The sequence below is a fragment of the Mytilus trossulus genome, chromosome 8, assembly GCF_036588685.1.
Source record: "Mytilus trossulus isolate FHL-02 chromosome 8, PNRI_Mtr1.1.1.hap1, whole genome shotgun sequence".
In the NCBI taxonomy this organism is placed as follows: Eukaryota; Metazoa; Mollusca; class Bivalvia; order Mytilida; family Mytilidae; genus Mytilus; species Mytilus trossulus.
In genome coordinates this window covers 37,038,137-37,063,094 of record NC_086380.1, presented here as the reverse complement: position 1 = coordinate 37,063,094, position 24,958 = coordinate 37,038,137, and the positions used below count along the sequence as shown (strand labels likewise).

Below are 24,958 nucleotides of genomic sequence, written 5' to 3'. Positions count from 1 at the left end.
AATGCTTTACTACAGGTGATATATTTTATTTTAAATGTATTAGCGATACACTTTGAACAGGTAATTACAATGTATGTTGTGTATGCCGTGTTATATTTAACATGACCGGAAACGTTTAATTTTATTAAACGTTACATGATTAATACATGAGTTTTTAATTTGCGGAAACTTAGTTTAATTAAGTTAAGCTTGGTAATAGAAACTATCAAACGTTTTCAAAACGATATTTATTTTGTTAAGAAAGCTGTTTTGAGTTATGTTTTTTAATCAACTTCCATTGTTTTGATGCATAAAAATGTATCAAAAGTTTAGTTAAGATTACGCAGTGTAAACCTTTTGGTATTTCAATTTATTTCAATTTATCTTATGTTAAATTCATACATGTTTAAATATGATCTGGACTTTAAAGCTTGATGTATGTATCTAATCTGTATTTATGATTATAATAGTTATAACAATGCCAAGAGGTAGAGGAAGACGTCGCCGACAGGACCAGGTTAGAGGTCCGGAGCTTCGAGTTAGGAGGGCTCCCAGGGAAGTACAACAGCCACAACCAATTGTGAGAAATGTGGGAAGGCGTCCACCAGCTGATGTAGAACAAGAAGCACATATAGAAAGAAGACAGCGGGTTGATGAACCCGAAGTAGTTGCCATGCAACCTGTTGACATTCGAGTGAATGAGCCACAATTAGCTGCATTAGGTGAGGTAAATGAAGTTTATGATGAACCTCTAATGTTACCTGGCTTTAATGAAGTTGACATATTTATAAGCCAAAAACTTAAGGACAAAATTTGGAATTTTGAATACATTGATTTGTCTCTTATGCACCGTAAGAATTTTAACAGCCAAACAAATACCGAAAATACAATTGGCATCAATGAGGGTATGCTAGTTATACAAAACAGAGTTAAAAAAAACCCATACTGTAATTTCTGTTGAAGATTGGACTGATTCATTTATTGCCTATGCCCAGGTCCTTGTCGAAAGGTATCCTGGAAAGGCAAGTGAACTTTTTTCGTATATGTCCATCATAAGGGGTGCAGCAGCTGATCATTCTTTTGAAAATTGCTATTCTTATGACCAACAATTCCGTTTAAGGGTATCAAGGGACCATACAAAGAAATGGTCATCCATAGATGTTTTTTTGTGGTTACGTATTTTAACAGCCAGTACTTCAAAACAACAACACGCTGATGTTAGTAATAAATGCTACGATTTCAATTTCAAAGGTTTTCGCAATAAACGCAATTGCCAATACAGACATGCATGTCTCAAATGTGGTTTAGATCACTCTTCCTTATAAAGATGTCGTCGATTTATGGACAATGAAATTGATACTGATCCATCTAGGTGTAATAGGAATGACATTGCACCTTTCCTAAACAACTCTGGTAATAGACAAAACCCAAAAGGAAGTTTTAACAAAAGATAATTTACATATAATGTAAATGAACTCTTTTCTAATGCTGATTTACATTTGTATGCTGACAGTGCAGTTGGTTTTTTCTTGGGTTGTGCAGTTTATTCAAATGAGTCCTGATCATTTTCAAAATAGCCATAAAAAATTGGGACAAAGTTTTATTAGTTGACATAACTTATATAAAAATAATACCTATGCTTTAGTCATCTTTTTTATGCATTTAAATGAATTTCATTGTGTTAATTTGGCTATTGTTGCAAATTGAAATATAAAAATTATAAGCTTCAAACAGCATTTGCTGCATTTTTACGTGCGAATGAACTTTCCACTCCATCACATGATGAACATGGGCGATATATATATATATATATATATTGATCATGTAAAGTCAGCTTTTTATTTTTTTCTAAACTCTAAAAAAGGGAGATCCATTACTCTAAAAGTTTGTTGATAAAAATAAACAAATGAGATGTGTCCTCTACATTTACGTAGTTTGATAACTTTTTTGCAAATACGACCTGGAAATAATGGTCCGCTTTTATACCTATTGATGAGAAATCCTTTATAAGAGTTCAGTTTCAAATTGGTTTTAACATAGGAATCCGGTCAAGTTAATGTTGAGTTGTATACGTTGCTTATATTTGTACTATCGTATAGTATGGTTGTAAAACTACCTTGAACTGTTGTATAGTATGGTTGATATACTACGTTGAACTGTTGTATAGTATGGTTGATATACTACGTTGAACTGTTCTATAGTATTGTTGATATATACTACGTTGAACTGTTGTTTAGTATGGTTGATATACTACGTTGAACTGTTCAATAGTATGGTTTTATACTACGTTGAAATGTTGTATAGTATGGTTGATATAATACGTTGAACTGTTGTATAGTATGGTTGATATACTACGTTGAACTGTTGTACAGTATGATTGATATACTACGTTGAACTGTTTTTTAGTATGGTTGATTACTACGTTGAACTGTTGTAAGTATGATTGATTTACTAAGTTCAATTGAAATGGTTGAGTTGAAAACCTATGTAATTTCAGAATTTGTTTAAGTGTTGAATTTTTTGTCATGGATTGATAAACGAAGTTTGCTAGCATTTGGCTAAATTTATCACAGTTGGCGTCTGGTAGCCCAGTCGCCATTTGGAGAAAACATATGATGGTTGCCCTTCAATGTTTTTATCTTGGACATTAATGAGAAATTGTCGATGAATGCAAATTCGTTGGCCGGTTGATACATAGTTGAACTGTCCTAATAAATCCATGACAAAAAATTGCCAAAAATTCAAACTTACTATTTGTTGTTTTTTATATTATGATCATATATTAGTTTGTCTTACAATTTGTTCACATTTGTACAAAGAAGGTAATCTGGAGTCGTTGGAAATATTACAAGGGATTTCAACGAATTTGGGTTATCTTTTATCTGGTATATCGTATTCCTAAATTGACTTCTGTTGGTTTCTTTCGAATATTTAATAAGTTATATATACGCTTACAATGTTGCATAGCAACTTTGTTATTCAATCAGCGGTTGTGTTTGTTATCTTTACTACGTTTATTAAAGCGTCGTCTAGCCATAATAAAGCGCGCTGATCTACCAATTGATAGAATTATCAATATTATCCCTTTACACGTGCAAGCTCAAAAAGTTAGATTATTAAGTCGTGTTTAAGATAATCGCTGAAGAAATCTGATTGGTTGAAGCATTGTTAGAAAATAAGATCGATTTGTTTATAATTGAATAGGATTCTAAGATATCAAGTATTGTAAACAAAATAAAGGTTGTATTAATAGAATATTATTCTTAATTAAACAGTTCAAATCCATGTAATGTCACATAATAACAGCTCAATAAGGCTTGTGTTTCCTCTCTGCTTTACGGGTATGATTTCTTTTGTCATGCTTGCGATTTTCACTTCTCTTTCTGCTTCTAATGTCAGGTTGAAACTCAAGTAGTGCCTTTTGTTGCGCGTCCTTCATTTCAATGAACCGTTTATTCAATTCAGTGCGTGTATGGCCTGCACTTTCACTAGCCACACCTATTATATCCTTGGCATATGCCATAATGCTTTTCATTTTATTGTTAATTGCATTCAGTTTGTTGTCTAGGAATTCAATAGATTCCTTTAACATGGATTGTTTTATCTCGTCTTGCTTGTCGGCCCATTTTTTCTGCAGCTCATTAAAATTTCTCTGTCTTTAAGGTCTGGTCTGCACGATAAAGTTATTCTACAGAAGGGCGGAATGTTGTCATTGTTAAGTCACCCGATCCTATTGTATTAGCTGCTACTATAAGGATTCTATTAGTGATGTTAGTCTGCTAGAAGAACTAACAAAGTCCGACTTCAATACTGTACAGTTCAGATGTTACCGCTAGTAGCGCTAACAAAAGACAGAGACCAGTTCCGGAGATGTAAAACTCTCCCGTAGACGTCTCAAAACTTACTCTTACAACGTACGACCTAATTTCAACGTGACTGGCGCCATTGCTATAGCTTTTTAGTCGACAATTTTTAACTTCTATTTTCACTATGGTTTTGATTCGTAAAAGAACATTGTTCTTGTCTGCTAGATTGCATTCGGGGAAACGTTTTAGAAAGGTCGTCTTCTAGTGGTAAACGCTGGTGATAGAGAAGTTTCTGACCTTCAGCATCATTCGCCGTTGACGGCGTTGGGTAAAACTTCCACTTCTGAATCTTCTATCAACCCTGTCTTCCTCAGCCTCTTCAGCAATGGAAGATACGAAGAATGAAATCCAACCTTATGCTGAAACCGGTAAATTAAAAGCCTTAAAGAATAATCATAATTTGGTTTTTTAATTAACTGCTTCCTCAATGCTTTCATTAATAATTTTATAATACATTGATGTCTCTTTTTCTTACTTAAAGACCCAGTTCAAAGCTATCCCTGGGATTGATTTTGTACAGGACCCCTCTTTGTTCTTGGTTAATGTGAAATTTCCCTTTTATTGTACATGTTTTTCCTACATGCACATGCCTTCAGTTTAAGTCTTCAGATAGTATTCAACGGCATAGTAGATGGGTATTACACCTATGGTATTGGCGACCTGATGTTTTTTATGCTACTGCTAGGTGACTGCTACAATAAGTTACCATGGTGTTTGTTTTTTGCCAAATTAAAGACTTAATTAAGCTTTAAAAGTTTAACAGTTAAAGTTTTAAATATGACATTTTTTAATCAACAGTATTAACATGATTAATGACTTCAGATATTTAGCTAAATTTTGGTTTATGCAATAGAAATAAGAAGATGTGGTATTAGTGAGACACAATGCTCCAACACCTAAAATGGACATCCCTAGAACAAAAAGGAAAGAGGGCGAAAGATACCTGAGGAACAGTCAAACTCTTAAATCGAAAATAAACTGACAACGTTTAACGCCATGGCTAAAAATGAAAAAGACAAACATACAAATAATAGTACACAAGAAACAACATAGAAAACTAAAGACTGAGCAACACGAACCCCACCAAAAACTGGGGGTGATCTTGGGTGCTCCGGAAGGGTAAGCAGATCCTGCTCCACATGTGGCACCCATCGTGTTGCTCATGTTATTACAAACCCGGTAAATAGTATAATTTGGTAGGTCACATTCATGAAAAGGGAAGGGGAGTTACGACGTAAGAAACATATTCGATATCATCTGTGAAAGGGTTATTCCATAACGGTCAACCAACTCGTGATGGCGTCCGTAAAATTTACAATTTTCTACAATATAGAGAACAACAAAGTGGCCATGTCAAAGGATGATCATCCAGTATGAGCTGTGACGGATGGGTTAACTAAAAGTCTGGACAGGCAGTAAAACAACGTCTGGTTCGTTTGATCGTATAATCTCAACTCAATATAGTAACATGATACATTACAATAGAACAACGTTAACAGAAGATATGATGACGTTAACAATGTGAATGGAAACGGCGTTAAAAGTAGTGTTAACGTTTGACGCGTAAGTTAAACTGTCTCTAAATCATCGACATACTGGGGGCCACCATATGCAATGTCCATTAGCTGTGATATATAGTGGCATGCGGAAAGAACAAAAAATAGTTTGATCTCTAAAAAAGGATTAAATCATTAAATTACGTAAAAAACTCTGATATTCACAAATAAGAAAAATATACAAGTCTGTTCACACACGTTAGTTTCTTCGTTCACTCTGTCTCAGATAACAGTCCATGCTGTTGACTTCTAATGGGTAGAGTTTCGTCACGGGTCGATTTGTAATTCCTGATTTGGTACGCACCATAGCGACGCGTACTAAGCCATCCTTGCCTTTAATAGTGTCCTGCACAACTCCAAGTCTCCAATGCACGCGCTTTGATTCGTCGTGTATCTGAACGACATCGCCTTCTTTAATCTTCCGAACGTCGACTCCAGCTCTTTGGTGATCTTCTTGCAATGAAGTAAGGTATTCTCCTTTCCATCTTGTCCAGAAGTTCTCAATCAATTGTCTCTGTCGTATCGCTTGATTGTTCAAGTTTGTGTGTGTTAATTCACATACATTTAGATTGTCAATAGCACTATTTGACGATACATAAGGTAAAGTTGTTATCCTTCGTCCATGTATAAGATGGGATGGTGTAAGCGGCTCCGGATCTCTGATATCTGTTGAAATATACGTCACTGGTCGATCGTTGAGTGTGGCTTCGATCTCTGTTAATACAGTCCTTAGAGTCTCATCGTTGACATGTGCAAGTCCTAATACTTTCTTAAGTGATGTTTTTGTTAAGCCAATCATTCTTTCCCACATTTGGGATAAATTTCCATTCAATGCCATAATTCTGAATATTTTCTTTAACTTTTCTAGAATTGCAAAGTCGTGAAATTTCGTTTGAAGCAGCTTTAAATGTTAGCGCATTGTCTGACATCATTATTGTCGGCACTGATCGTCGACTTACAAATCTCCGGAAACACAACAAAAAAGATTCTTTGCTGAGATCATAAACTAATTCCAAATGTACTGCTCGAGTGACAGCACATGTAAATAGGCAAATGTAAGCCTTCGATTCTTCGTTGTGCCTGTTCCTTGTCGTTAGCGCACCTGTGAAGTCTACACCGGTTATGCTAAAGGGTGTAGCATCTTGAACTCTCTCCTTTGGTAATGGTGGCATTTCTGGTGCGGGATAAGATTTTCTGATTACTTTTCGACACGTTACACATTTGGACAATATAGATTTCACGCACTGTCTTAATTTCGGAATCCAAAATGTTTTTTGTATGTATGCTAGAGTGATATTTATACCTGAATGTAATGTGTTCTCATGTGCTTCTAACACTATCAAATGTGTAAGACGGTCCTTTGCCGGTAACAGATATGGAAACTTGACTGTTTCTTCTTATGTCGCATTGTCTATTCGGCGGCCACCACATCGTAATAATTGTTTTTCGTCTAGAAAGAGCTTTAATTGTCGCACAAGTGTTTTACGTTTTGTAGAATTATCTATACAATTTATTTCGTCACTAAATATTTTACCTTGTTTATATCTTATCCATAGGAATTTTGCATTTTCAATTACATCGTTACGTAACAAATCTTTCTTTCGTTCAGTTTCCGTTGCTCTGCAGTTTGTTGCGAATCTCATTACATATGCGGTAATGCGGGTTAGTTTTCTATAAGAATTGTACCGTTCGATATCTATGATTTCTCCCATACCAATAAATACATTTTGATTATTCTCAATTGTTTCAATTTTGTCATCGTTCTCCGTCATTGTTGTACATACACTAGACGTTACATTGTTTCCGTTCCATGTCGGCCAATCTTCTTTGCTGTTTAACCACTTAGGTCCACTAAACCATATTTCATTCTGTTGCAGTTCTTCAGATGTTATACCACGTGTAAGCAGATCTGCGGGATTGTCTTTCGTAGGGCAGTATCTCCATACATTATCTCCACACAAACTTTTAATTTCTGCAATTCTATTTGTGATAAATTGTCTCTGTGGTTTTACGGATGCAAGCCAACTAAGTACGATTTGACTATCACTCCAAAATTGTATTTCACTGAAAGTTTCAGGAAAGTTTTTGCAAATATGATCAGCAAGTCTTGCTCCAATTACAGCCCCCATGAGCTCTAGTATCGGAAAAGTTATAGTCTTGATAGGCGCAACTCGATTCTTTGCCATTACTATTGTTGGTTTTCTGTCATACATGATGTACGCGCATGCGCCGTACGCATGAGTTGAAGCATCGGTAAATACATGAAGAGTTGGTAAATTTCTGTTATTCTCGTTTTGTGTCTGAGTACTTCGATGAATCTCTGTTTCTAAGCTCGATGCCAGATCTCGTGAAATTAATATCCATTTTGATTGGATATCTTCCGGTAATATTTCGTCCCACTCCAAATTTAGCTTCCAAAGTGATTGCATAAAGATTTTCGCTTTTACAGTAACTGGGCTTAATAGTCCTAACTTGGATGATTGCCGTAAAATATATCGTTTAGTCAATTTTCCTTTTTTGTCCACCTCGAACGTGTTACTTTGATAAAACAACTTGTCCGATTTAGTGTTCCATTGCAAACCAAGAATTTTTGTAAGCTCATCTTTGTCTAAGGTTTGTTCTTTGCTAGCGATTTCTTGTAATTTTGGACTGTTTGAATTCCATGAGCGTAGGTTGAATCCGCCTTTCGTAAGTAATTATCTCGATCTCCTGTAACAATCTATTACGCTATCTTCGTTATCAAAGCTAGTTAAAATGTTGTCCACATATAAACCATTTTCAAGTGTATCTGAAAGTTTCCCCGGACTTTCCTTAAAGTGCTTGAGAAGTGTGGCGCTCAAAATGAATGGCGAACATGTAGCTCCGAAGAGCTTAAAGCGATATGTTATTAGTGGACTTGATGTGTTTGTAGGATCGCTAAGTCATAAGAACCTCGTTGCATCTTGATCTTTCTCGTCGAGCTGTATTTGTAGAAACGCCTTTTCGAAATCTGAAGTCGTAGCATTTCTTAGCGCGAAATCTCATAAGTATTCCCGTAATATCATTCATAACAGGTGGGTGTGATTCTAAGCATTCATTTAGACTTGGATTATCTCTTCTATTTTTGCAGCTACAGTCATAAACAATGCGTATTGGCGTAGTAGATGATTCCTTGGTAACAGGATGATGCGGGATATAGTGCACGGGTCGATCGGTAGGAAGTTTTGTTTCCTCAACCTTTTCAATAAAATGTCTTCTCTCCTGCTCCATTATGCTATCTCCATACATTTTTAATAAATCAGGTTTGTTTGCTAATCGCCTAATTACGCTACCTGTCCTCTGTTTAACCATTCCATGTTATGCGGCAGCGGAAGGAAATCTGGTTTCCATATTAACTTAGCTGTGTACTTTCCATTTTCTAGTATAATAGACTTTTCTCCGTATTCTCTTACAACCTCAGACTGACTTTTAATATTATCGCTTCCTGAAACCCCCAACGATTCTAAGTTCCTAAACTTTTCTAAGTCGCAAACAACGGCTCTGTGATCCGTCAAAATATTCATCATTGCCGATTGTTTTGAAGTACTTCTGTTCTTAGTTAGTGCTGGTCCCGACAAGAGATAACCAATTTTCGACTTAACTGCGGTCGGTCCATTTCCTCTTATTATTTCATCTTCAACTATTGACCAGTAATAGTCTGCGCCAATCAATAAAGATATGTTAAACTTGTCTTCTGCGCATATCGGATGTGCGAATCGTAAACCATGTAAGTATGGCAGTGCTTTAATTTCCTTTTGTGATTTTGTCTGAATAGGAGCGGCAATTTTCGGTACAATTATTACTTCTATTTCTATTCTTCGATTATCAACTGTTTCAATAGCTATGTTTGCTTTATCAAGATGACAAACTTGTCCTTCGTTTCCTCCAAATCCAGATATTTTCAGTGCAATCTTTTCGGTGGACTCAATTTCTAATTTTCTAGCTGAATCTTCAGTTATGAATGAGTTCTGTGCTCCCTCGTCAAGTAAAATATTTGTAATGATCGGTCGATTTTCGGACCAAACTGGACTTACGGCAGTTTTCAGTAAAACATCTGTATGTGCAGTAACATTAGAATGTAAGGATGTGGTTAGCTCCAATGGCGTTTCCTCTACGGCGGTATGTGCTACGGTCTTTTGTGTACTATACTGGTTTTCGGTCAAGCTCTTTGGTTCTGTGTTATGTACTTGGACATGTATACTCGTGTGATGTCTCTTTCCGCACTGGCGGCATTTAAATTCAGACTTACATTCAGCTACTCTATGACTTCCGAAACAGTAAAAACATTACTTTTTTCGCTTCACAATTTCTATTCGTTTCTCAACATCTTTACGTTTTTAAATGTATTTGGATGGTGGGATTCTTCACAAAATAAACATTTCTTACGTGACTGTTTTCTGTTGTTTCCGGGAAATGGGCAATAAACGAAGCGGTCGGTAAAATTTCTAAATCTTCATTACTTGGACCTGTAGATTGTCCTGCGACCTGTACGCATACTTCCCTCTTTATTGCTGTTCTCAATGATTCGATGTCCCAGTCGTCGTTTTCGCGGTCTCGGGTTATGTTTTTTCGTACATCGGACGGCAACTTATTGTATATTATAGGCGTAAGAATGGCTCCAAATGTACTCTCGTTTTTTCCTAACGATTCTAATCCGCGTATGCTACACTCAATTCTGTCGGAAAAGTTTCTCAAACTGTCTGCGTTTGACCTCGGTGCGGGTAAATCAATTAAATTTGGATTTATGCGTTCGTGATTTTGTGGTTATGACCAAACCTCTCTTTCAGTATTGATACGGCTTGATAGTAATTTGCACTTGTGAGTGGTAAACCGGTGATACATTGCGCGGCTATTCCCTGAATTTGATTTTGCAAATACGTAAATTTCTGCACGTCTGTTAATGTTTGGTTATCGTGTATTGTTGATTGATACGCATCCCAGAAAGGTTGCCAGTTTAACAAATTGCCATTAAAATATGGTAGATTAAATTTTGGTAGCTTGTGGTAGATGCTAGAATTTGTTGCGCTCATTGACGATCTGTATTGCATTTCATTATTCTGTATGGGATGTGGAGTATTGCATGTAGATGTGGAGTTGATAAATACAAAATCTGCTGCATTTGGATTTAAGTTCTGATTAGAGCTAGTTTCAATTGATTTATTTTTCTGTTTTGAACTTGATGAGTTGCGTCAAAATTCGTTCTATATCTAAAACATACCGATCTGAGTCTTCTATCTCTGCTTCCATGTTTTCCTCTGCAATCTCCTCTAATATTTCATTATCAAGTTCCGAAAGAATATCCCTCTTCTTCTTCAAGGTTTCACATAGGCTTTCTATTTCGTGCGTTGTGTTGTTTCTTTCTCTAATTCCTCTTCAATCTTTGAAATTAATTTCCTTGCGGCTCCTCGATGGCCAACTCTAATGGCTTTCTTTTTCGTCATTATATCCTCTGGTCACGACACCAATGTGACGGATGGGTTAACTAAAAGTCTGGACAGGCAGTAAAACAACGTCTGGTTCGTTAACGTTTGATCGTATAATCTCAACTCAATATAGTAACATGCTACATTACAATAGAACAACGTTAACAGAAGATATGGTGACGTTAACAATGTGAATGGAAACGGCGTTAAAAGTAGTGTTAACGTTTGACGCGTAAGTTAAACTGTCTCTAAATCATCGACATGAGCACCATGCAAATCCATGGCAGTATAACCAGTTCGTTGAATGTGTCCATTATCTGGCAGTTGCAGAAGCAAGAGACAGCTAAGGCTCCTTCAAGCCATAATGTATAAAAAAAAATTAGGCAAAGGTAGGTTAAAGTGCGGCCTTCAACACAAAGTCTTTGGTCACACGGAACAGCAAGCTACATAAAGTGCCCCAAAATGACTAGGAACTAGTGTAAAACAGTCCAAACAGGAAAACCAATGGTCTAATCTTTATAAAAAATGGGAAACATTAATGAACCATATCAACAACAACCAATGAACAAGTCTACTATCACATGTTCTTTTCTTCTTCTTCAAAAAACTAAAAATCCATGAATTTAACAAAAAATGAATGGGCTTGATCTGTTCAATATGGTGTTTCTTTTCTACATTTGTACAGGTATTTTTACAGTTTGATATATCTTATTTGAATCCTAATCTACATTTTGTACTTGATTGTGTAAAATATATTTACATACAATACCATGGTAACACATCTTTAAATGCATTTTGTGATTAAAAAAGTTAAAATCTCTTTTGGATTTTGATAGGCATTTTTTTCCCTTCATCCAGAAGAGGATGCTATTGCCCATCACTTCGATCAAATTAGATGTTCGGTATGAAAGCATTGTTAGATATTCCCCCCCCCCCCCCCCGTAATATAAAAGTGTCTTGAAATATGGAAAATTATTTTTTGTGAGTGGTAATTTTTCCTTATTTATTTTACAGTTAACCATTGAATTAAGGTTATTATCTCAATAAAAATGCAACCTACTGGTACATTGTGCTTGTGAGCAATAGTCTCTAGAGAACACTATGTTTTGACTATCACTTTCTCAAGGGAACCACAATCATTATGCATTTTATGCAAAATATTAACATGAAACTTATCACTACATAACCTTACATGAAGCCTTACAATATATGTCATTTAATTTGGATAGTTAGTGATATAGATATACCCTAAGAATCCTTCAGGAGAAAAAATGCAATATCTACAGATGACTGTGTTTAGAAATGACAAAGTATAACAGTATTTTCTTTTTATAATTTTCTTCAGATTACTATCTTAGGATCTATGGGTTTTGAGTCTGTGATGGTTGCCACAAGAGAACATGAGGATCCCCACTTGTTTGGTACCAACAAAGGACTGGAGTACATTAGACAACCTCAAGTAATGGAGAGTTTCCGGAAACCATTTTCAACAATACAGCTAATCTTGTATTACAAGTTACTATATATATAATACAAAGCACAAAATAGTCATAAAATCTATTTTTATGCCCCACATACAATAGCTGATAAATGTGACATTCTTTTTTTTAAATTTTCTACACATACAAATGTATTTATAGCCTGGACAGTTTCAATTTTAGACTCACTAAAATGTCAAGATAGGTCAGACAATACTCAGGTATTTTAAAAGTTCAGAAAAATAAACATTCAACAATATGGTTTTCTTTTTTTGAAATGTCTCTGTAAAGGACTTAATGAATTTTGTACATGTGGAAATTACCAATTCAATGAATATCTTATTTATTTGCAGGAAACACAGTATACATGAAACAGCCAAGCAAGAAAGGAAAGGGTGACCTGCGGACTGAAGTGAGACAGATTTTAAATTCTTGCTGGGGTATGCTACCTTTTAATTTAAAATGACTGAGAATAATGTATATAGAATAACCAGATGTTGATGATGTCGTATCAAAACAACTGTGAATGCGTTAAAAAAGATATAGTTCCTTTTATTTTCTACTTTAATTTCACTAAAAATTCCACTATCAGATGACTGTCAGTGTTACAAAAAGAATAGCTAAACAAAGAATTTTTAAAGATATTGAAAAATATTCAATTGCAACTTAACAACACTGATAAAAAGGTAAAAACAAATTATAGTGAATAGGAAAGAGGACCAAAAATAGGTAGTGTACATTAGTTAAAGTTTATTTCAGAAACTGGCCTAAAATTTTACTGCCGAACAATTCAGGAATCTAGTCTTTATATTCATATGATCTTGATATTGATGTTTAGTCCAAAGATTTTATGTTTGGTTCTTCCCTTGTCTGTATTTCATATGGTTTTCTATTGGTGGCTGGCACACAATTCCTAAAAAAATACACATGTTTCCCTTTTAAAAATTGAAACTATTTCTGTAAGAAATATGAAGTGCCATCAGACACTTTTTTTTCTAGAACAGCCCTATATGAGATTTCATCACTAGTTTTTCCATTTTTAGAAAAAGCCACTGGGGGATCAAAGCCAATACCGTATTCCTCACTACCCGTAAAAGAGCCCAGCAACTATGGAATAAGTGATTTAAAGAAGATATTGGACAGGAAGGGAGATATTAGATTCGAGTAAGCTTTAATATTATAATTTTTAGTAAAAGCTTTATTAATATAAAAATAATGAGATGATGTATGATTGCCAATGCGACAACTATCCTCCAAAGTTCAAATAAAGTGCATGTAAGAATTGTAATCAATTATACAGGCAACTGTATTTTATAGTAAACTTATACAAAAACTATTGAAGTTAAATAAAAATCAGCAATTTTAAAGCAAAAAGGATGCTTTATATTTTTCATTTCGGAATTCTTGTCCAAAAACATTAAAGTTTGGATATTTACTAGACTAGTGTTGTTGACAGTTAAGGACCGAATATCAAATAGCAAAATTGCTAACTCGTTAACAGGCCCTTTTGTCAATCCTGACTGATTACTTATATATAAATGTGTATTGAAATCTGTAATCAATTCATGAAATGATAGTCATGCTAAGTAATTTCACAGATCAACTGTCCAATATACTATTTCGTTTGTTATTAACCATAAAAACACTCAAATATTACAGATTATTTTTTACAAAAAACTTGTGAATATGAACCTTCTGTTTTCTAAGAATTTATCCTAATTTAAAAGAAAAGCCGACTAAAAAATTATAAAATTTTTAATTATGTGAATGAAGTTAATGTATAATACTGTGACACTATTAGGAGTTACATGTTTAATCATCTGTTATTAAAACACTGCACAGCATTTTTTGAGACAACAATCATTGGTTATAGACTTTGTCATTTTTACTGAGATCAAGGAAATAATCTTTAGTTATTACAAATGCCATTGTATAGTACTAAAGACCTTTTAACCATCAACTTAAGTACCAATTATTGTGAACCCAATTTTACCTTTCCATAGATTCACCTGAAAGTTACATGTCCATTTAATCTTTTGGCAGATTAATTTGTCCCATTGAACAAATACAATAGCTATTGTTTTCTATGTAGTTTATTCACAGGGACCTTTAAATTTCATCTCCTAGAAATCTATAACTCATTGATTAATTTATCTGAGTATAAAATTGATCTGCTAAATTGATGGAAATAATATGGAAAGGTATAATTGCATGGGTTTGCAATAACTGGTGGTAAGATTTCCCAAGTTATTTGTTAGTAAAAGCTGTTTGATTTGACAAAACTAAAATTTACAGGCAATTGTAATTTTGGTGGTCCTAAACCCATCTGACAGGACCTAAAAATTTTTATATATACCGGTATATAATATTTCTTTCTTTCAATAAAAATTTGCTGTGAAAGAGGCAAATGAATAGAAAATAAAAAAAGCTATAAAGGTTTATGAAAGCAAATATTAAAACTTCCTATCCATTCACACTAAAAAATATAATGCTCAATTTTAGGAAGACACAAGCAAGCCAGAGTGAGCCAGACAGTGCAGAGGATATTGTGGACTCGATCATTTCAGATCCATCAGCACTTGAACCTGTTCATGATTTAAGTGAAGGTTTGCCAACAAGTTATTTTATTACATTTATTATCAATTTATATATTGAAAAAAATATATCATTTAGGATAATTTTATGCTTCCTGCAAAGGGCGATATTAGCGTTTGCAATCAACTATTCCCGTTAATTTTCCGTCTTTGTCATTAACCATTTCTTAAAGCATGCTTATCCAATGAATCCACTGAACTTAGAACCTTACAGGGATAATGTGTGGCATGTCCTATACTTTTTTCAGTTTTTGTTATTTTATTGAAAATTGTCCTAACAATATTGGAAAAAAATAATTACTTTTGAATGATACTTGACCGTTAGGAACCAGATTTAAGATATATCATAATTCCAATATGTTTCCTATTGGCTTTAAACATATTGGAAATATTTTCAATATATTTAGTGTGGAGAATCACAAAGTATATAAACGCATTACTGTTTTTTTTAAAGTTGAAAATATAAAAGTAATCATTATTATCAATTTTACTTTAACATTTTGTTGGTAAATATCTTAGTCTTTCAATGCTTTTTCCCATTTTGAGATTTATCTTGGTTGTTTATTATTTAGGTGAGAACTCTGCTACAGAAGAACAAGTGGGTCCTGCAATACCATTAGGTAAAGCTATTTTGTAGGACTTGTAGGACATATTTGGGTTCTTGTCACCCAAATGTTTCGTCAAACTAGTTGGAATCGACTGAAGTAGACACTTAGATGTTTAAAAAGTTTACAAAATATTTCATTAGATGAACCTGAAACTTGAGGCCAAAATGGGCCCTTCTCCTTTAAATATGTTTTTAAAAGAAAATTTTCTTATAAAGATTTTCATTGACATTAATGTTTAAGTAAGAAGATTGGTGATTTCTCTGAAAATGGAATTTCCTTTGGAAGATGGCCCATGGCAGGTCATTATTCTGATCCAAAACACCACATGACCTCATCTTCTTCTAATATAAAGTATTAACAATGATTAAATTTATAAAAATAAATAACACTACACTTTTGTATTAAAGAATTTTATTACATTGGTTGCAATGAATTACATTTATTTCCCAGTTAAATAAAAACCGATAATTTCACATGTGAAATCAACATGGTTTATGTCATACAACAATAGGCGTTGTAAAGACGTCGATAATTGCGGATTAAAACAAATTGTGAATGCATAGAAAAAAGAGATAGTTCCTTACATGTTTTTATATAAATTTCTTTAAAAAAAGCCATTTACCAATGTAATAAAAAGAATAACTAATTAAAGAATTAAGATATAAAAAAAAATCAACTCGTGGCTTAAACAACACTGATAATTTTCTCATGCGCTACACGCATTTGTGAATTAATGTGTTGTTCGGTCACTTGTCGAATAATTATCTCTATTTAAATTCTTCGATTAGTGATTCTATAAATATCTTATTGAAGACAACTTGAATGGCCCAGCTGATTTCATTAACTTGAAGCTTATTCTCCTAATGTATTGCTTAATTTCTTAAACTATAATTTGAATATTTTTGATGCCATTGGACTATTTTAGTAAAATTTCGACCATATGTTATTATTTTAATTTATATATTAAACCATACTTTTGTTTCGTGTAGCTATTTTTAATAAGGAATTACTACGTTAGTTGAAAAGATGATGATAATGATATGTTGACTCTTTTTAATCAATGGGTCAACTTGCAATATAGCAATACTTGTATAATCTTCCCAAAATTGTGTTTGACTGCACTTATTTAACACTTTCAGAAGTAGTTGATGGTCTTAATAACTTGTAGTTGTACCAAAATGAATTTTGTTTCAGAATTACGACTTGTAATATATGACATTATTTTTCTATACCTGGCTTGTATTTTACATGATGCTCATTTTAATTGTATGATGTGGGCTAATACTAGTCTGCTAAGAAATGAAATTAATATATTTGAAAGAGTCTAGCATCAATTTTGTGTCTTAACTGATAATTTGTTTAAAAAATAACCATTTCATTTACAACAGATAAATTTTAGAAAAAGTTCACTGATTAGTAATAGTTGTTGTTTTTATATTTTAGGTAAAGTTGAGAATGATACCACGAAGCGAAAGATGACTGCTACAGGTAAGCTATTATAAGTTATCTACGTTCATATCTGTAGATATGGATATTTTAACACCCTGAAGTATCCAAGTACACCCTGAGGTGCAGCCGAAGGGTGTACAGGGTACTGAAGGATATGAACGTAGATAAGGAATTTATCCCCGGTCTTAGTCTAAATTTGGCGATTATTAGAGAAATTCGACAACAAAGTTTAAAGTGAAAGTAATGTTTTTTTTTCAATTTCAATATCGTTTATTGAAATTTGGGATTTTGACATATTTTTAACGGGGTGTAGGGTAGAACCCTACAGGTAGACACAAATAAGACGTTTTTAATCTAAAGACAGAGAAAGTGAAATTTGTCGAATTTGGCGCTCAACGATGCGAGAGTAACATCATATACGGTGTGACGTCAACGTGTGTCATTTGCATAGCTAGGTCAGTAGTCCCATTCATTGACAATGTAACAAAATAGTGATGCATTTACTAAAATGAGTGCAAATAATCGACATAATAAGATAAAATCAGTAGTGGATTAAGTATCTAATTATACAGACATCATGGATAATCTACAGAATTCAATATTTCATAATGAACAACCATAGGAAATGCGCATGAATTTCACCGATGTAATGGGTAGCAAAGTCTGGGGTTATGGGTTTTGTAACGATGTGAGTTAACCAATCAAAATCCTAGAAATATACTAAGCCGAAGATAATATATTATCTTCATTTGAGTATTCATTTCATTATTTATGACTCGTGTTTTCATACTTCCCTAACTTTGATTGTTGATAACCTTTGGTAGAAATAAGATGATACTAAGATCTATTTTTAAAAAGCAAAAGACTAGACAATCAGAAGGATAACAATAGATTAGTCAAAGTGTCAAGTAAGGCTTTTGTTACAATTTTTTAAATGAATGTTGTGATATAATTGTGTGTTATGAACTTTTATTTACAGATAACAATAAAGGGAAGGTAGCCGTTCCTTCAAAGACAAAAAAGTCCAGTACAGGAAAAAAAGGTAGTCAACTTATTTCCTAAGCTCCATTTTGGACTGTTATATGGTCTTGTTTCAGTTTAAATATGATTTTGTCTGAATACATAAGGGTACATATAGAGCGATAGACTTTTTTTCAAATTTCAACAGATATTTCATAGGATTACCACAGTACATGTATATGTAAAAAAAATATATGTTCAACAATTACTTTGTGGAAAACAATGATTTGACAATATTAGACAACATCATATACCTGGTTCATGGATAGTTTTTCCTTTTTCTCCAAGTCTTTGTTCATTTTCATTCAAACACAACTTGAAGATTGTGTAAAAATTGTTTCAAATTGCTAATAAGTCAAAATTTGGTATTCCTGTGTTTCAGACAGTTGGGTTTTTTTTTATTCCGTGTGGTTGACAGTACAATCCAGCATTTTTTGTGTTTCTTTTTTATTTTACAGATTGGTAATTGGTAGAATTAAAAAACAATCATACCGTTGGTTTTCCCGTTTGAATGGTTTTACACTAGTAATTTTGGGGCCCTTTATAGCTTGTTGTTCGGTGTGAGCCAAGGCTCCGTGTTGAAGGCCGTACTTTAACCTATAATGGTTTAATTTTTAAATTGTTATTTGGATGGAGAGTTGTCTCATTGGCACTCACACCACATCTTCCTATATCTATAACCACTTATAATTTATCTTATGGTGGGATGGTAAGGGACAATATTTTTTGTAAGCTGCATTTACTTTTATGCATTTTTTCTCCTACCTTTTGAATATTTATAAATACAATGAAACCCCATATTCTTATATTTCTTTCAGATTCAACAAAATATGACATTGACTATCTTGTTAAGGATAGAGATGGGAAATTGGGCCAAGAGTTCCTTGTGCATTGGAAAAGCTATTCACCTGATCAAAGAACATGGGAACCTGTTGTATCGTTACCACCAACTGTCTTGAGTTTCTATTGGCAGAAGAAATACAGCAAAAAGGAATAAAAATTTGTATAAATAAAAAAAAGATGTGGTATGATCGCCAATGAGACAACTCTCTACAAGAGACCAAAAATGAAATTAACAACTATAGGTAACCGTTAAGTCTTCAACAATGAGCAAAGCCCATACCGCATATTCAGCTATAATAGGCCCTGAAATGAAAGTATAAAACAATTCAAACGAGAAAACTAACAGCCTTATAAAAAATGAATGAAAAACAAATATGTATCACAAAAACATACGACAACCACTGCATTACAGGCTCCTGGTTTGGGACAGGCACATACTTACATAATGTGGCGGGGTTTAACATGTTAGTGGGATCCCAACCCTTCCCCTAACCCGGGACAGTGGTATGTTACAGTACAACATAAGAACGAACCATAAAAATAAGTTGCAAAAGGCTTCACTCATCAGATGGACAAAAATACAAGTGGATTATAAAAAAGAAAATGTGATATAATTGCCAATGAGACAACTCTTCACAAGAGACCAAATGACACAGAAATTAATAACTATAGGTCACTGTACAACCTTCAACAATGAGCAAAACCAATACTGCACAGTCAGTTATAAAAGGCTAAATAATGACTTGTATAGATCAGATAGCCAGAAATAATAGATAAACTTGCAAAATTTGTTTACATTGCATAATGTTTGTTATTGAAAATGTAGAAAGCACAGTAAAAAAAATTATCAAAATTAATTTACCTGATCAGTATTACTACTCAAATATTAACTGATGATAAATATCAAAATTGAATGCTGAATTACAAATTACACTTTTCTTCTCATAGCATTGCATAAATTACTGGATCACCATAATGATTAAAGTATATAAATCAGCTTAAAGCATTACAATGTACAGACTACAAAATGTAATCGGTTATTCAGGTTGTGTTTGCTGAGGATTGTTCTTAAATTAATGTTAATATGGATAAATGTTGAAATCAATTAGATGTATTTAAGCAGCTTCTTTTTTTTTGGTATGTTTGAGTTACCACTATGCAATATTTTCTAAAATTGGTTCCTTGTAGAGATATTTTGAATGTTCCTCCCTCCCCTACCATATACATTTTTAATGGAATAGCCCTTCCAATGGGAACAAACTGTGCCCCTCTACTTGCTGACGTGTTTCTTTATTATTATGAGGCTGACTTCATGCAGGAACTTCTTAGGAAGAAAGATAAGAAGTTATCAATATCCTTTAACTCTACTTTCCGCTATATAGATGACGTTCTTTCACTAAACAATTCAAAATTTGGTGACTATGTGGAACGCATCTATCCCATCGAATTGGAGATAAAGGATACTACAGATACAGTTAAGTCAGCTTCATATCTTGACTTACATCTAGAAATTGACAATGAGGGTCGGTTGAAGACAAAACTTTACGACAAAAGAGATGATTTCAGCTTTCCAATTGTGAACTTTCCATTTCTAAGTAGCAACATTCCAGCAGCACCTGCATACGGGGTATATATCTCTCAATTGATACGATATTCCCGTGCTTGCATTTCCTATCATGATTTTCTTGATAGAGGGTTACTGCTCACAAGGAAGCTATTAAATCAAGAGTTCCAAATGGTGAAGTTGAAATCATCCCTTCTTAAATTTTGCGGACGCCATCATGAGTTGGTTGACCGTTATGGAATAACCGTTTCACAAATGATATCGGATATGTTCCTTACGTCGTAACTACAATCCCCTTCCCTTTCATGAATTTGACCTACCGAATTTGACTATTTACCGGATTTGTAATCACATAAGCAACACGACGGGTGCCGCATGTGGAGCAGGATCTGCTTACCCTTCCGGAGCACCTGAGATCACCCCTAGTTTTTGGTGGGGTTCGTGTTGTTTATTCTTTAGTTTTCTATGTTGTGTCATGTGTACTATTGTTTTTCTGTTTGTCTTTTTCATTTTTAGCCATGGCGTTGTCAGTTTGTTTTAGATTTATGAGTTTGACTGTCCATTTGGTATCTTTAGTCCCTCTTTTAATATCGTTCTATTAAGATGCCAATTTTAATATGTTTCAACATGAAGCTTGTTTAATCTCTCACCTATTCCAACATTTTCCTATTTGGATTATTTTATTTTTTGGTTTTGGTGAAGTTTGTAAACAAATCTATAGAAAATTTGTCATTCGTTGTACATTTGATTTAGTGGTTTACCTTCGCCCACGAAATCCACAAAAATTGGTACCCAAGGAATAATAACGAATCCACAGTATGCAAACTTGGCAAAAACACTGTGGGTGAACTAAAATATAATCAATTTACTATTCTATTCATCTATTCTATAAAATATGAGTAACTTACTTCCTTAGTCACAAGGAATTTATACAGCTTAGGTTGTCTAGCCTTTTTTGAAAATGTAGAAAGCACAGTAAAAAAAATTATCAAAATTAATTTACCTGATCAGTATTACTACTCAAATATTATCTGATGATAAATATCAAAATTGAATGCTGAATTACAAATTACACTTTTCTTCTCATAGCATTGCATAAATTACTGGATCACCATAATGATTAAAGTATATAAATCAGCTTAAAGCATTACAATGTACAGACTACAAAATGTAATCGGTTATTCAGGTTGTGTTTGCTGAGGATTGTTCTTAAATTAATGTTAATATGAATAAATGTTGAAATCAATTAGATGTATTTAAGCAGCTTCTTTTTTTTGGTATGTTTGAGTTACCACTATGCAATATTTTCTAAAATTGGTTCTTTGTAGAGATATTTTGAATGTTCCTCCCTCCCCTACCATATACATTTTTAATGGAATAGCCCTTCCAATGGGAACAAACTGTGCCCCTCTACTTGCTGACTTGTTTCTTTATTATTATGAGGCTGACTTCATGCAGGAACTTCTTAGGAAGAAAGATAAGAAGTTATCAATATCCTTTAACTCTACTTTCCGCTATATAGATGACTTCTTTCACTAAACAATTCAAAATTTGGTGACTATGTGGAACGCATCTATCCCATCGAATTGGAGATAAAGGATACTACAGATACAGTTAAGTCAGCTTCATATCTTGACTTACATCTAGAAATTGACAATGAGGGTCGGTTGAAGACAAAACTTTACGACAAAAGAGATGATTTCAGCTTTCCAATTGTGAACTTTCCATTTCTAAGTAGCAACATTCCAGCAGCACCTGCATACGGGGTATATATCTCTCAATTGATACGATATTCCCGTGCTTGCATTTCCTATCATGATTTTCTTGATAGAGGGTTACTGCTCACAAGGAAGCTATTAAATCAAGAGTTCCAAATGGTGAAGTTGAAATCATCCCTTCTTAAATTTTACGGACGCCATCACGAGTTGGTTGACCGTTATGGAATAACCGTTTCACAAATGATATCGGATATGTTCCTTACGTCGTAACTACAATCCCCTTCCCTTTCATGAATTTGACCTACCGAATTAGACTATTTAACGGATTTGTAATCACATACGCAACACGACGGGTGCCGCATGTGGAGCAGGATCTGCTTACCCTTCCGGAGCACCTGAGATCACCCCTAGTTTTTGGTGGGGTTCGTGTTGTTTATTCTTTAGTTTTCTATGTTGTGTCATGTGTACTATTGTTTTTCTGTTTGTCTTTTTCATTTTTAGCCATGGCGTTGTCAGTTTGTTTTAGATTTATGAGTTTGACTGTCCATTTGGTATCTTTAGTCCCTCTTTTAATATCGTTCTATTAAGATGCCAATTTTAATATGTTTCAACATGAAGCTTGTTTAATCTCTCACCTATTCCAACATTTTCCTATTTGGATTATTTTATTTTTTGGTTTTGGTGAAGTTTGTAAACAAATCTATAGAAAATTTGTCATTCGTTGTACTTTTGATTTAGTGGTTTACGTTCGCCCACGAAATCCAGAAAAATTGGTACCCAAGGAATAATAACGAATCCACAGTATGCAAACTTGGCAAAAACACTGTGGGTGAACTAAGATATAATCAATTTACTATTCTATTCATCTATTCTATAAAATATGAGTAACTTACTTCCTTAGTCACAAGGAATTTATACAGCTTAGGTTGTCTAGCCTTTTTTGAAAATGTAGAAAGCACAGTAAAAAAAATTATCAAAATTAATTTACCTGATCAGTATTACTACTCAAATATTATCTGATGATAAATATCAAAATTGAATGCTGAATTACAAATTACACTTTTCTTCTCATAGCATTGCATAAATTACTGGATCACCATAATGATTAAAGTATATAAATCAGCTTAAAGCATTACAATGTACAGACTACAAAATGTAATCGGTTATTCAGGTTGGGTTTGCTGGGGATTGTTCTTAAATTAATGTTAATATGAATAAATGTTGAAATAAATTAGATGTATTTAAGCAGCTTCTTTTTTTTTGGTATGTTTGAGTTACCACTATGCAATATTTTCTAAAATTGGTTCCTTGTAGAAATATTTTGAATGTTCCTCCCTCCCCTACCATATACATTTTTAATGGAATAGCCCTTCCAATGGGAACAAACTGTGCCCCTCTACTTGCTGACTTGTTTCTTTATTATTATGAGGCTGACTTCATGCAGGAACTTCTTAGGAAGAAAGATAAGAAGTTATCAATATCCTTTAACTCTACTTTCCGCTATATAGATGACGTTCTTTCACTAAACAATTCAAAATTTGGTGACTATGTGGAACGCATCTATCCCATCGAATTGGAGATAAAGGATACTACAGATACAGTTAAGTCAGCTTCATATCTTGACTTACATCTAGAAATTGACAATGAGGGTCGGTTGAAGACAAAACTTTACGACAAAAGAGATGATTTCAGCTTTCCAATTGTGAACTTTCCATTTCTAAGTAGCAACATTCCAGCAGCACCTGTATACGGGTATATATCTCTCAATTGATACGATATTCCCGTGCTTGCATTTCCTATCATGATTTTCTTGATAGAGGGTTACTGCTCACAAGGAAGCTATTAAATCAAGAGTTCCAAATGGTGAAGTTGAAATCATCCCTTCTTAAATTTTACGGACGCCATCACGAGTTGGTTGACCGTTATGGAATAACCGTTTCACAAATGATATCAGATATGTTCCTTACGTCGTAATTACAATCCCCTTCCCTTTCATGAATTTGACCTACCGAATTAGACTATTTACCGGATCTGTAATCACATAAGCAACACGACGGGTGCCGCATGTGGAGCAGGATCTGCTTACCCTTCCGGAGCACCTGAGATCACCCCTAGTTTTTGGTGGGGTTCGTGTTGTTTATTCTTAAGTTTTCTATGTTGTGTCATGTGTACTATTGTTTTTCTGTTTGTCTTTTTCATTTTTAGCCATGGCGTTGTCAGTTTGTTTTAGATTTATGAGTTTGACTGTCCCTTTGGTATCTTAAGCTTTCGTCCCTCTTTTAATATCGTTCTATTAAGATGCCAATTTTAATATGTTTCAACATGAAGCTTGTTTAATCTCTCACCTATTCCAACATTTTCCTATTTGGATTATTTTATTTTTTGGTTTTGGTGAAGTTTGTAAACAAATCTATAGAAAATTTGTCATTCGTTGTACATTTGATTTGGTGGTTTACCTTCGCCCACGAAATCCACAAAAATTGGTACCCAAGGAATAATAACGAATCCACAGTATGCAAACTTGGCAAAAACACTGTGGGTGAACTAAGATATAATCAATTTACTATTCTGTTCATCTATTCTATAAAATATGAGTAACTTACTTCCTTAGTCACAAGGAATTTATACAGCTTAGGTTGTCTAACCTTCAGTGCTTCACAGAAGCCTTTGGCTGAAACCTGGCACTCAAGTAACAGACCATTCAGCCATCTTAGAAGATCGATATGGAAAGCTAGACGTGGATGCTTTGGTGAAGATGACCACAAATCGTACTGTTATAAAGTAACAGCATCATATTCTATAAAATATGAGTAACTTACTTCCTTAGTCACAAGGAATTTAT

At 33.9% G+C, this 24,958-nt stretch overlaps 1 long non-coding RNA gene across 1 annotated transcript; it reads left to right on the top strand.

The window, feature by feature from the left end:
• The first annotated feature begins 13,402 nt into the window (after window positions 1–13,402).
• LOC134681893 (uncharacterized) lies at window positions 13,403–15,534 on the top strand. The gene is made up of 3 exons (XR_010100709.1): window positions 13,403–13,484; window positions 14,823–14,926; window positions 15,487–15,534. It is a non-coding gene; the product is annotated as an uncharacterized LOC134681893 (long non-coding RNA).
• Window positions 15,535–24,958: the final 9,424 nt, after the last annotated feature.